The sequence below is a fragment of the Engraulis encrasicolus genome, chromosome 15, assembly GCF_034702125.1.
Source record: "Engraulis encrasicolus isolate BLACKSEA-1 chromosome 15, IST_EnEncr_1.0, whole genome shotgun sequence".
Taxonomy (NCBI): domain Eukaryota; kingdom Metazoa; phylum Chordata; class Actinopteri; order Clupeiformes; family Engraulidae; genus Engraulis; species Engraulis encrasicolus.
In genome coordinates, this window is record NC_085871.1 from 47,238,932 (window position 1) to 47,251,431 (window position 12,500).

General features: G+C 46.1%; 1 protein-coding gene across 1 annotated transcript in view; it reads right to left on the bottom strand.

Annotated features, from left to right (window-relative positions):
- The window catches only part of sox5 (SRY-box transcription factor 5), a 589,415-nt gene extending 580,318 nt beyond the window's left edge, over positions 1-9,097 (bottom strand). Inside the window, exon 1 of the mRNA XM_063217572.1 lies at positions 8,556-9,097. The gene's annotated coding sequence lies outside the window, so the exon portion shown is untranslated. The remainder of the gene's footprint in view (positions 1-8,555) is intronic.
- Positions 9,098-12,500: the final 3,403 nt, after the last annotated feature.

A 12,500-nucleotide genomic window follows, 5' to 3' on the forward strand; every position in this document is an offset into this window, starting at 1 on the left:
GACACAGAGACAGAGAGAGAGAGAGAGAGAGAGAGAGAGAGACACAGAGACAGACACAGAGACAGAGAGGGAGAGGGAGAGAGGTGAAGGACAGCACAGTCATATTTCACCTTTCAAAATTTGGAAGGAAGTTATGGGCTGTACTAAAGTTGAGCGTGCATGCACTTACAGCAACACTAATAATTACATGTCACACACACTCTTTCCCATCATTTATAGTTGTCCCCTTTGGGGACAATAAAATTGAAACTTGAACTTGAACTTTCCCATCATATATAGCATATCAAATGTGCCGGCACATGTTGTGTTGCATACGAGTGTGAGCTGTCATCACTCCACTGCTTATCACTGTTGGAAAAGAACTAACACACACACACACACACACACACACACACACACACACACACACACTGTCATTTCATACACACAAGGCCCTATATTTTTCCCTCATAGGCCAACATAGAAACACCTACTGTGTACCGGCAAGACAAAGCAAACACCCTTATATGCACACAGACATCCAAGGACATCAGAGACGCCATCTAAGTCTGACTCATCCAGTTCCAGTTCCATTATTTACAGAGGAAAAGTCATAGCCATCCGGTACAGCTTATGACGTCACGGGATCTTTCGAATATGCGGACTTCCGTCCTCCCTTGCATACTTGTGGCCTCGCGATGACGTCGCTGACGACAGAAGTGTATTTCAATATCTCGTAAAAGCGCACTTCTGATGTAATTTTCTCAATTTGCAATCGGTATACTGTAATGCAGTGGTTCTCAAACTTTTCCCGTCATTCCCCTCTTCGGAGGGTCTGGATGCTTCCGAACCCCCCCGCCAAGCAACTGCAGTACTTGCGCAGACTGATTTTACAATCGCTATGTTGTGCAGAATCAAAGGAAAGGTGACTGGTGAGATAAAACAAAGAGGGACGGCAGTGGAATGCAGATGTGTGTTCATTTTCTATAATACAATTAATAATATAATGTTTATAATTATGTATATAATGCTTAAACCATATTGGCTTATGGTCGAGACAGGAAATCATTTCCTTGGGGGAAAAAAAAACAAAATCAGATGTCACACGCCCCCCCTGTGATGCCTCCGCCCCCCCCCCCCCCCCCCCCCCCCCCCCCCCCCCCTCACGCTTACGCCCCACTTTGAGAACGACTGCTGTAATGAATGAAGCCTAGTCTCCCAAAAGTTGTTGTGGCTAGGCTGACAGTGGGGAACTTGACTGTTTTCTCCATGGAGGCGGGGCGTCAGCAAAACACGAGGCCACATGCACAGGCCAAGGACTGGAGTCCTTGGAAATATATATATTGGAAATACCCTTAGGGCCGTACACACACGTCGCTGCTAGTTACTCGCTCAGCGGATAAAGTCAATAGAATGTCTACGTGTTCCAGCGAGTCTCGCTGGCGAGTAGGCGAGGAGAGTACAAGCGATGCGATGTGGGCGGGTTCCGAGATAAACTTATTTTATCTTCGAGCGACGCGAGTTAAGCGAGTAACCAATTGGAATGCAGAATACAGATTATTGACAGGTGACGTTGCCCCTGTAGTGTTCTGACCACCCAACTTCTGCACGCCATCACACTTTGGTTAAAAGTGTTGAGGAAAATACATACAGTGTACACCATCAAAGGCTCATATGCATGGTTGTGCACAGCACACGATCAACGTTAAATAGCGTAGGCCTACATTTTGTTTCGTACGGACGTTATTGGCGCGGACAGCGGGAACCATGACAACCAGTAAACAAACAACGAGGCCACAAGCACAGGTCAAGGACTGGAGTCCTTGGAAATATATATATTGACTCAAAATAATGGAAAAAAAGGAGGCGCACACAAGACTTGTGTGAAAAAGTGTATTGAAGCCGAAAATATACAACAGAAGTCTAAGGATTAACTGGAGAGACAGACGTTTCGGAGCTAGTCCATTTTCAATGTCTCCAGTAGCGCCATTGAAAATTGACTAGCTCCGAAACGTCTGTCTCTCCAGTTAATCCTTAGACTTCTGTTGTATATTTTCGGCTTCAATACACTTTTTCACACAAGTCTTGTGTGCGCCTCCTTTTTTTTCCATTATTTTGAGTGATTACTACTTCTTTGGGAGTGCTCGCACCAAGCAATACACGAGCATTAAGTTCAAGGCGCAGACGCCGACCTTTGTTGGTCTTTTTGTCATTCAAATATATATATTGGAAATACCCTTAGGGCTTCTGCACACCGGCTCCGACAAAGTGCGGCGCACTTTTGCTTCCGACAGAATTCGGACCCCCAAACCAAATTTCACACGAACATTGCATTGATAGTCAATAGGCGGCGCCGACAAAACAGAACTCGTCTCTAATTGCTATCCGACATCTGAGAATGTCCGCGGACATCGGCGCCAGTGTGCGTGGTTCTATTGAAAACAACGGGATCAAATTTTAGCTGAGCAGTGCTCAGCACTTTGTCGGAGCCGGTGTGCGGAAGCCCTTACATGTCACAGACTCATAAGTGTGGATGCCCCATAATGCACCCTGTTCCACTTAAACCAGTGAGTGCGTTTCAATATGCGACCTTGCCTCCTCCACTTGCGCTTGTCTCCTCGTCCCGCCTCCTGGCCCCCCGTCCGTGGAGAAAACGATAAAGTTTCCCAGCTGTCAGCCTCGCCACAACAACTTTTGAGGGACTGTTTTTCATTCACTATTTCATTTCATTCAATTGCAAATGAGAAAAAGACTTTACAATTGAGCTGTTCCAAGATATTGAAATATAATGCTGTTGTCAGTGATGTCATCATGACGAGAAGCAAGTGGAGGAGGCAAGGTCGCATATTGCAACGCACTCAGTGACATTAGCCCAACTGGGAAACTCCAGCTCCCATTAGCCTTGGTCTCATTAGCCGCGCTTCAGCGGCCCGGGGCCGCCCGGGGCTCAGGAGAGTGGCCGGCTCGGAGCTGCCGGCCCGGGCCATTTTTTGCCTGATCGGACTCATAGCCGACCCCAGGCACATTCAGGTACACGCCTTGTTTGTGAAACGTCAGTCGGGCACAGCCCACTTTCGCCCCAAATCACAGAAGGACAACAACAGAACAACGACAAAGAAGGAGAAGAAAATTGAGCAAACTCTGTTGGAGCAGGTCGCCGTTTTATTACATGGCAAAGTTGTCGATTCAGAAGCTGTATGGGACGCAGCGCATGTTAAGAAGACAAAGACGCATGAAAATACGAGCAGCTCGACAACTGAGAGTGAACAGAAGGAGACGTGCGAACATGCCCAGTCGCGCACAGAAGCATGAGCCCCGGACATAGCGAGACATGAATGTGCAGGTAATTGAATAAGTTACCATGTGAAAGGAGACCAAATCCCGGAGACAGCACCATCAGTTGCTATAGAAAATTATGAGCCCCGGACATAGCGACACACCCCCTCGTTGCGGCGTGCCACCGGTCTATTCATTCATGTTATTTCCATCCATTTGACATTAAAGCCCTTGTGTAAATTTCAAACTGTGTTTGGCGATCTGTCTGAAACGTGCGATAGGCCTATAGCCTACCAGACCTTCGGCGATAATAGCGCAAAAGCTAAATAAGCCGACATAAATGTCATGTGTGAGTATTTGTGAGACACTTTTTATTGGTGTCCAGTGGAAAGCATGCCAAATCACGATAATGGCACAAGAGTTGGCGGCTAAAAGCAGAAAAAAGCCGACACGACTTAGCTATGAGTTTAAGTGTAGGCCTAGTGGTGCCCATGATGCCCTGATAACAACAAAAAAGTTATGTTGGCTAAATAACTTTAAAAACACAAACAGAAGTGCCAAGGTTGCATCTTATGAAATTATGCCATAAGAAAGCCAAACACCCCAAACTAATGCTTAACCATAATTTGCCCAGAATTTAGCGATAAGATTGGTCCTCTCGACCAGCCTGCTCTGTCCTCGAGTCGAGAACCAGCGCTACTTCCTTGTTCTAACCTTCGTCGGTCTACGGACTGTGAGCTCTTCATTAAATAAGTTGCCCGTGCTTTGTTGTTTGATTTATTTACACGAACCAAAGACAACACATGCGCTTGCAAGTTACGACGCTGAAGTTATTTGGACAGTTGAACAGTGGTTCCGAGGTCGAGGAAACATTCCGCTTCGTCCTCGACAAATGAGCCACTTCTTTGTTCCAAACTACCACTGTGGCTGCCAGTGCGATCAAACATGCACGTGATATAAAGATTTAATGTTTCATTTTCATTCTCGTCGAGTCTGTGATGCTAAAAAACAACCGACACGTCTAGTTTACTCTTTGTATTGAAGGCAGTTTCAGCGTGGAATGACATCGCGCAGATTATTACACAGAGGTTGACCCCGCCTCCGAGCCTCGGTGGTGCTTGCTGGCCCATCGAATTCGACGGGCCAGGAAAAGCGGCCTTTAGCCCCACAACCTGGCCCGGCGGCCATCTTTAGCACCTAGCCCCCTTTTGATGAGATCACCGTCAGCCCCCTTTTGTCCGGGCCAGCCCGGGGCTGGCCCTGCAATGAGACTGAGGCTAATGTCATTGTGACACAGCACACAGTGCTCACTGCACATTGCGAAATTGCATTTATGCCTCACCCGTGCAAGGGTGGTCTGCCCCCAATGGCGCCCGAAATTGTGAGAAATGCGGCGGGACGGTACCATGCTCAAGGTACCTCAGCCATGGAAGAGGATGGGGGACAGCCCCCACCCACCCCACCAACCTGGCGGTTCAGGAGTCGAACCGACAACCTTTGGGATACAAGTATGACGCCCTGACCGCTTACCTATGACTGCCCACCATTACATATCACTGATTCAGAAGTGTGGTATCCTCATAATGCACCCCGTTCCACCAAAGCAGTGGAGCACAGTAATAGCAAAGATTCTTTAAGTATATAGAGATATGCCAACATAATAGGTTTCTATGGGCACCTAACATGACCAGGTTCCGGTCTGTCTAAAGGGGCGTGTCATAATGCTCCTAGCATTGAATAGAACAGTCCTTAGGTCTGCCTAGGTCTGCCTCCCCCCCTTGCAATTGTAGAACCCGGAAACAATGGGCCAATGGAACCTCTCTCTCTCTACTCTCTCTGGTAATAGTCATTGAAAAAATGCTGCTACCACAATACTCCACCACTACAACATTATACCAGGCTTTAAGTGATACATTACAACTGTTTTTGAAAATACCTGGGTGTGTGTCAACAGTGTGAAAGTTGTAATGTACAATCTTACATGTAGGGGTAAAAAGACATGGGCCATAATACATAAGCACTCTTGCACATTATTGCATGTAGCCTATGTTGTAATTAGGCTACATTGAGATATGGGCTACTTGTATAAAGCCCATAAAGGTTTGAGCAGGCTTCACCCCAACAAGTGTTTCTTCTTTTATTAGTGCTGACTAAAATATTGCAAAACTGAAAAATGAGAAAAGGTTGCACCATGCATAGGTTTCTTTATTATTACACAGAAACGCGTCTGTGTAATAATAAAGAAACCTATGGTGCGACCTTTTCTCATTTTTCATTTCTACTTTTGTATAGCACCTTTTTGTACAGGTTACAGCCTATCACTGACGCATTACTGTATGTCAGAGTGGTAGGCCTATCTGCTGTTGGATCTCAGAGCCCTTCTGAGGAACTCACCGCTCTATGGGGGAACAGTCACACCTCACCTCTTTACCGGCAGAGAGAGGGAGAGAGAGAGAGAGAGAGAAGAGAGAGAGAGAGAGAGAGAGAGAGAGAGAGAGAGAGAGAGAGAGAGAGAGAGAGAGAGAGAGAGAGAGAGAGAGAGAAAGAGAGAGAGAGAGAGAGAGAGAGAGAAGAGAGAGAAGAGAGAGAGATGAAGGCAACTGAAGGACAACACAATGATATTTCACCTTTGACCTCTACAAGACCTAAATCAGGGATGTCAAACTCAAATTGACTCAGGGCCAAATTCTAAATCTGGAACGAAGTTGCTGGCCGTACTAAATTGAGCTTGCATGCACTTAAAGTAATACTCATAGCCACATTACATTGAGATATGGGCTACTTTGATACAGCACCTTTTTGTACAGGTTACGGCCTATCACTGGTGCACGATGTGAGAGTGGTAGGCCTATCTCAGTGGTTCTCAACCTTTTTTTGAACAAACGGCCCCTTGACCTCATCATGACACTGACAATGCCCTCCTTAGTATTAAAAAAATGAATGGACTTATGCTCATCAATGGCAACTAAGCACTGCATCCTTCTCAATGCCTCCCTAGAGCTCCCCAACACCCCCTGGGGGGCTGTACCGCCCCCGTTGAGAAACACTAGTCTATCTGCTGTTGGATCTGATCTGACAGCCCTTCTGAGGAACTCACCGCTCTATGGAGCAACAGTCACACTTCACCTCTTTACCGGCAGAGAGAGAGAGAGAGAGAGAGAGAGAGAGAGAGAGAGAGAGAGAGAGAGAGAGAGAGAGAGAGAGAGAGAGAGAGAGAGAGAGAGAGAGAGAGAGAGAGAAAAGAGAGAGAGAGAGAAGAGAGAGAGATGAAGGCAACTGCTCTATGGAGCAATAGTCACACCTTCACCTCTTTACCGGCAGTACTACTCATGCAACTATATTCAGAAGCGGCGACACAGAAACCAAGCGCTATAAAAACATATTATACCTACACACTAAAAAGTCAGAGTGAATTCAACACTGTAAGAGTCCATTTAAAAAATTTAGAGTGTATTTGGTCTCAGAGTACTCTGTAAGTGTTGACTTAACGCTGGATTTCTTTAATGTACTATATAAAGCATATACAGTATAAGTAAATAAAAACGACTTTAATATACTTATGACTAACAGCAATGAAGATGGGTCATTTAAAGCCTATTTAAAGGCTTTGACATTCTGGAGCATTGCCTTAGCCCAGTGGTTCTTAACCTTTTTTTCTTAACGCACCCCCTTACCTGTGCCCAAGACAAGCCGTGCATCCCCAACATAAACTTCCACATGCGCATATGCACTAAAAAATTATTTAAGTGATTAATTACAATGATTCTTGCTATAGAAATTAATCAATACCTTAATGACTTAAAATGGGGACAAAAACATCTTTTAATTTGGTCTTAATTTGACCTAATTACAATGTTTGCCAGCACAATTTTGGTCACAACCTCAACACAAACATAATTCTCTGCACCCCCTGAAATCTCTGGCGCACCCCCAGGGGGTGCCCGCACCCCAGGTTAAGAACCACTGCCTTAGCCTATACTTGTTACTGCCAGCTACAAGCCGAGATTTAATACAAATGGGTAGGCCTACAAAAACTGTCTTGTTCTGACTTCAGGTGGCATTAACGTTTTTCTTATAGGCTAATATTTACTTGATGAGAAACACTGTGGTGTAAATTGCTCAATATGATTGATGCTGTGTCACTGTTGCTCTTGTTAACAAGCCTCTGGAAGTAATCAATAAGCCTGTGATGGGTGTAATTTTATGTGGGGATGGTGGGGACATTTCCACATCATTTTGAGGTAAACCTAGCTTGTCTCCACCACTTTTCCACAAATATAATGCAAATATAGCACAGCCGGATAATCTGCCATATTAATGTCCCCAATTTCCAAGCCAAAGCTACACATGAGAGTATGTAAAGTGTATGCTACTGGCAGCTACCTTTCATAACTTTAGAGAAAACTATTCACAACTCTAAGTCTCGTTCTGCACACCTGTCTCTTGTCATACTTTATCCCTCTGGTAAGACGTGGACACAAGCCAACTGTACACAGAACACACAGCTGCCTCAAGCCTCCTTATCACTGACGCGACGGTGGAAGGACGGCATCATCTCTGTGTGTTTTATTCAGCATCTCTAAAGGGACAGGTGGAAAAAAGGTGAGGGAGAATAACGATACTTTAATTTGGGTTGAGGTTGACTCGGTGTGGCTGGCGAGGTAGTGGATTGGTGGTAACAGCTGTCGATGATTGGAAGCTACGGCGCCGCTACAATCCTCACGTGGATATTATTGAGAGTGGGAGAAACGAGAGAGAGCGAACCTAACCAAAGCAAACCAAACCACGCTGTGGCAGGTTGAGGGGGAGATGAAGAGGAGGAGGATGAGGAAGACGAGAAGAAGGAAGAGAGAAGAGAGGGAGACGGAGATGAGGAGAAGGAGGAGGAAGAGAGAAGAGGGGGATAGGGGGGAACTCAGAAACACATACAAGAAGAGAGACAGGGGTGAAGAGGTGGGAAGAGGAGAGAAAGAAGAGGAGGAAGAGGAGGAGGAGGATGAAGCGAGCGAGTGGGTCGCGGAGCTCACGGAGAGGTCGGCTATCTGTGCTCTTATGTCTCTTAAGCTCCGCATTTCGTTTCGGTGGCCAGCAAATGAATAACAGCGTTGAGTCACGCGAGCAACAGCTAACAGCCTTCCTGTATGCCTGCCTGTCTGCATCGCAACCTCGACCCCCTTTTCTATTCGTCGCGCGCACACACTGTACCCGTTCGCTCGCGCGAGAGAGAAAATAGACAGAGAAAACAATACGCCTCTGTGTGTGTGTATGATTGAAAGTTGAGCGGGGTTTCGAGCACTTACCGATTCTCTCAGCTCGATTTCTCTCTCTCTCTCTCTTTCGGCGTATGTGAAAGGAGGGCGGCCAGTGTGCAGCCCTGGCAGGGGGTAAGGAGGGTCGGATGATGCTTTATCTCCGCTGTGTGCTGTGCTGAGCCGCCGCTGGTCTCAAGGACGAAGGCAAGTCCCTGGACCGGTCAGAGGGTCGGTCAGTCGCCTTGGCTTCAGACAGTCAGGCAGACACAAACAACAACGCGAGAGCAAATTACAAAAGCAAAGGCAAGGACTTGTGGGGTGGTGGTGGTGGTGGAGGAGGAGAGAGGAGAGGAGAAGTCAATTTTCTTTCGTGTTCGAAAAGAAAAAAAATGGGCGCGCAGCCAAGACGCGGCTACTGTAGGCTACCTTCGCCTTATTTTGTAAGAGACTCGCTCTAGCAAAAAAAAAAAAAAGATACACTGTGTACAAAATAACTACTAGGTGAATCCGAGCGTGTAGCCTATGACTTGCACAGCTGTCTGAAAGGCTCTCGCATCCGAGCGTTCAGTGTGCTACAGCATGGGTAAAGGGGCGCGAAAACTTTACGGCGCGCCTGAAAGGTAGCATGATCTATTGACTGCCCGAGTCGCTTTTCGGTGGTCGCCGGATTTTGCAAGGCACCAAAACTTCTCAAAGACTCTCTCTTTGCCTTGGAGTAGAACAAGGAAACCGGTAGCCCTGCTGTGACGATTGGTCGAGTGTAAACATGGGTTTGAGTTCAGGTGTGTGTTTGTGTGTGTGTGTGTGTGTGTGGGGGGGGGGTCACTGTCAAACGGGCAGATATCTTAATTTAATAATAATAAAAAATGCATGGGTCAGTTTTGAAACTGGGGTATTTATTTATTTGTTTGTTTATTTATTTATGAGATATGTTTCTGAGATTGGTCCCCTCCGGCGCTCTGCCGAACCAGCGTCCCATCACAGTGCCACGTGCATATATCCTCGCTCCCTCGAGTGTTCCATTCGCAGAGCGCGCGCACTCACAAGCATCCCGCATGTCAGGAGCCTAATAACTGAGTGCCTGGCACTTCCCTCAGCCCGTGTCGCCCAGTAGAAAACCAATATTTCAGATAATAATAAAACAAAATAATATGTGTGTAGAAACTTTTCTTGTCGCCTGAGCCAAAGCTGGAGGCGCGATGGGAATGAAGCACAGGTGTTAATCATGGAACGCACCAGCACATGTATGCATGAGTAATTAGCTCGTACCGCCCTCGTGCATATACCCTCTACCACACACGTCTTGTTTGTTTTAATTCACCTGTCACATCTGCTGAACCTCCTCCGCTAAAAGGAGTCGCTGGAGCTCAGACGTCTCTATTAGCTTACTAACGTGTGTGTGTGTGTGTGTGTGTGTGTGTGTGTGTGTGTGTGGCCTTGCTAGTCAGGGAAAACATGGCTGGAATGATGCCGTACGTTATTTGCATTATTTGTCATTTTATGGATGCATTATTTATTGAGTTCTAAACTACTTTTGCACGTCGCGCCTGCGCCCTGGGTCTATTTAAATCGCCACATTCTATTTACTGCAGAGATGCCCGCGCGTGAAGCAGACACTCTGCGCTCGAGCCCTTTTTGTTCCATTTATATATTTAATACAGACAGACGTGGAATTATAATTAAAAGGCTAAGGCTTCTTCTGACGTTGTCTTCAACGGCTATTGTAGTCTTTTGAAGTTTTCAATTCTTTATTCCACATTTTGTTCTATCTCGCCAATCCTCTCAAACATCCATGGAGTATTAAGCATTAAAAAATGTTTGATGTAATTCATTGTATGACTGGGGAAATTGCATTTCATGCAACTTTCTAATCTCTTTTATTATTGAATAATATAAAAGGACTCTTTAACCTTCGGTATTTCTGGCGAACTTCAGACACAAAGAGGGCCCTTTTCTTTTCCTTTCCGACAGGACTAGAGCGAAGCGAAGCGTATAGCCACTTCTCTCTCATGCAGCACCATCCGGTCCTTGAAGCCGCTTCTTTGATAAAATTGAACTACAAGGCCAGCTGAAGCGGGTGAAGCGGTGAGGGGACAGCGGGGAGCACAGACCGGATTCCCGGGTGGACGCTTCGGCGTGTAGCGGTGTGTGGAGTGGAGTGGAGAGGAGAGGAGTCCCGCTTTGTGTCAGCAATGCAGCCAGCGCATCTCGTGTTTAGAGCGGCCTCATGGGTGTTTGTGGCGGCTAATAGCAGGTGTAGGCCTACTAACCGGTGCTGTTTACGGCATGTGATCTTATCATGTAATATTGTTATTATTATTATTATTATTATTATTATTATTATTATTATTATTATTATTATTATTATTTTCTGATGTCAATGTGTGGTGGCATTCTCAGTATAGCTGAATAACCAATGACGACAAATGACCCCTCTGCCACGAAGGGAAAAAAGGCCCCAACCACTGCTCCCCAACCGATATAGCCTACATCTCTCTCTCTCTCTCTCTCTCTCTCTCTCTCTCTCTCTCTCTCTCTCTCTCTCTCTCTCTCTCTCTCTCTCTCTGCGTCATATAATAACAGCATCCAGTGCATCAGCAGGCTACATTGCCCTACATTTCTCTCCATGCTGTCTTTTGGTAGGCTATAAAACACTGCTGTGAATTTGCACTAGCGAATTAACAATGATTCCAAGACAACGACACCATTTTAAATTGGTATTTGGGCGAGGGTGGGTGGAGGCGCGTGTGTGTGTGCGTGTGTGTGTGTGTGTGTGTGTGTGTGTGTGTGTTGGCGCGCACGCGCGTGTGTGTTGCTTATTCCTGTACGCGCCCCTGTAAAATATTAATTCATTAGAAGCGTTTAATTCAAAACCATAGAAATAGAATGTCGACATTCACTGGGGTAATATGTGATGACATGTCATGCATTATCCTACAACCCTATCAGGTCGCACCGGCATGTTTTCTACAAAATAATTCAGAGTGTGGGAAGCGGTTTGGGGCTGATTCTGTGCGTGACAAATATTTGCTTTCCAAGGTAAACACATTACCAAATGAATAAAAGAAGACGAAATAAACTCTTACAACCATCTCTCTCTCTGTTCCCTTCACCATTTAATTGATAGAAAACCAAGTTTGAAGGTTTGGACCAAGTGAACGTGTCAGCGTGGGATCCATACGGACAGGGACGGACGTCACTATTGGGCAAATTCAGCCTTCAAAGTTCTTGTGGAAGGCGCGCTCCAGGATGCCGACGGCCAACACATATTTTCTGTGCTAAAATTAATTGTGTATCTTTACATTTATGATTATTTTAAATTATTATTTCATACAATTATATGTCTGCAATCGGAACAATAACGGAACGCTCGGACCAAATGTGATCACATGCCACTAAAGAAAGCACATGTTTCATCTCTGATGAGCAGCTTTCACTGTCAAACCTTATTGCGGACGTACCTGCCCTCTAGCGGAGGCACTGTGTTACTGCAATTAAATACACCAAGTTCTCTCAGCCGTCTAGTCTTGACCCAAGTTTAGAAAAGCAGTCATTCAGTCTTCCCAAGGGCGCGCAATTATGTATCGCTCGCCATGTTTCCATGTCGGAAGCGCAGATCCGTCGGCTCTATTCTTGGCCGAAGAATGAAGGAAGTAGTTGAAACACAAACAACACTCGCTGCCGGAAGTGGAGTGCACGGCATTGCCAGGGCCAGATCAAGATGGCCTGGGGCCTCTTGGCTGCAGGTTACTGTGGGCCCCCCCTTGGGAGGCAAATTTCGTGACAATTGTACATAGACAGTGTCATAAATACGAGCTAGGAATTAAAGATAACACCATCTCAACAAGTCATGTATTTTTTTTCAATATTGCATCCTGTCACAATTCTGCAGGGTTTTTTCCACTTTTGAACAATCAGGGGCCCCTTGGCAGGTGGGGGCCCCTAGGCTGCAGCCATATCTAGCCTGTGGTGGGCCCTAGGCTGCAGCCATAT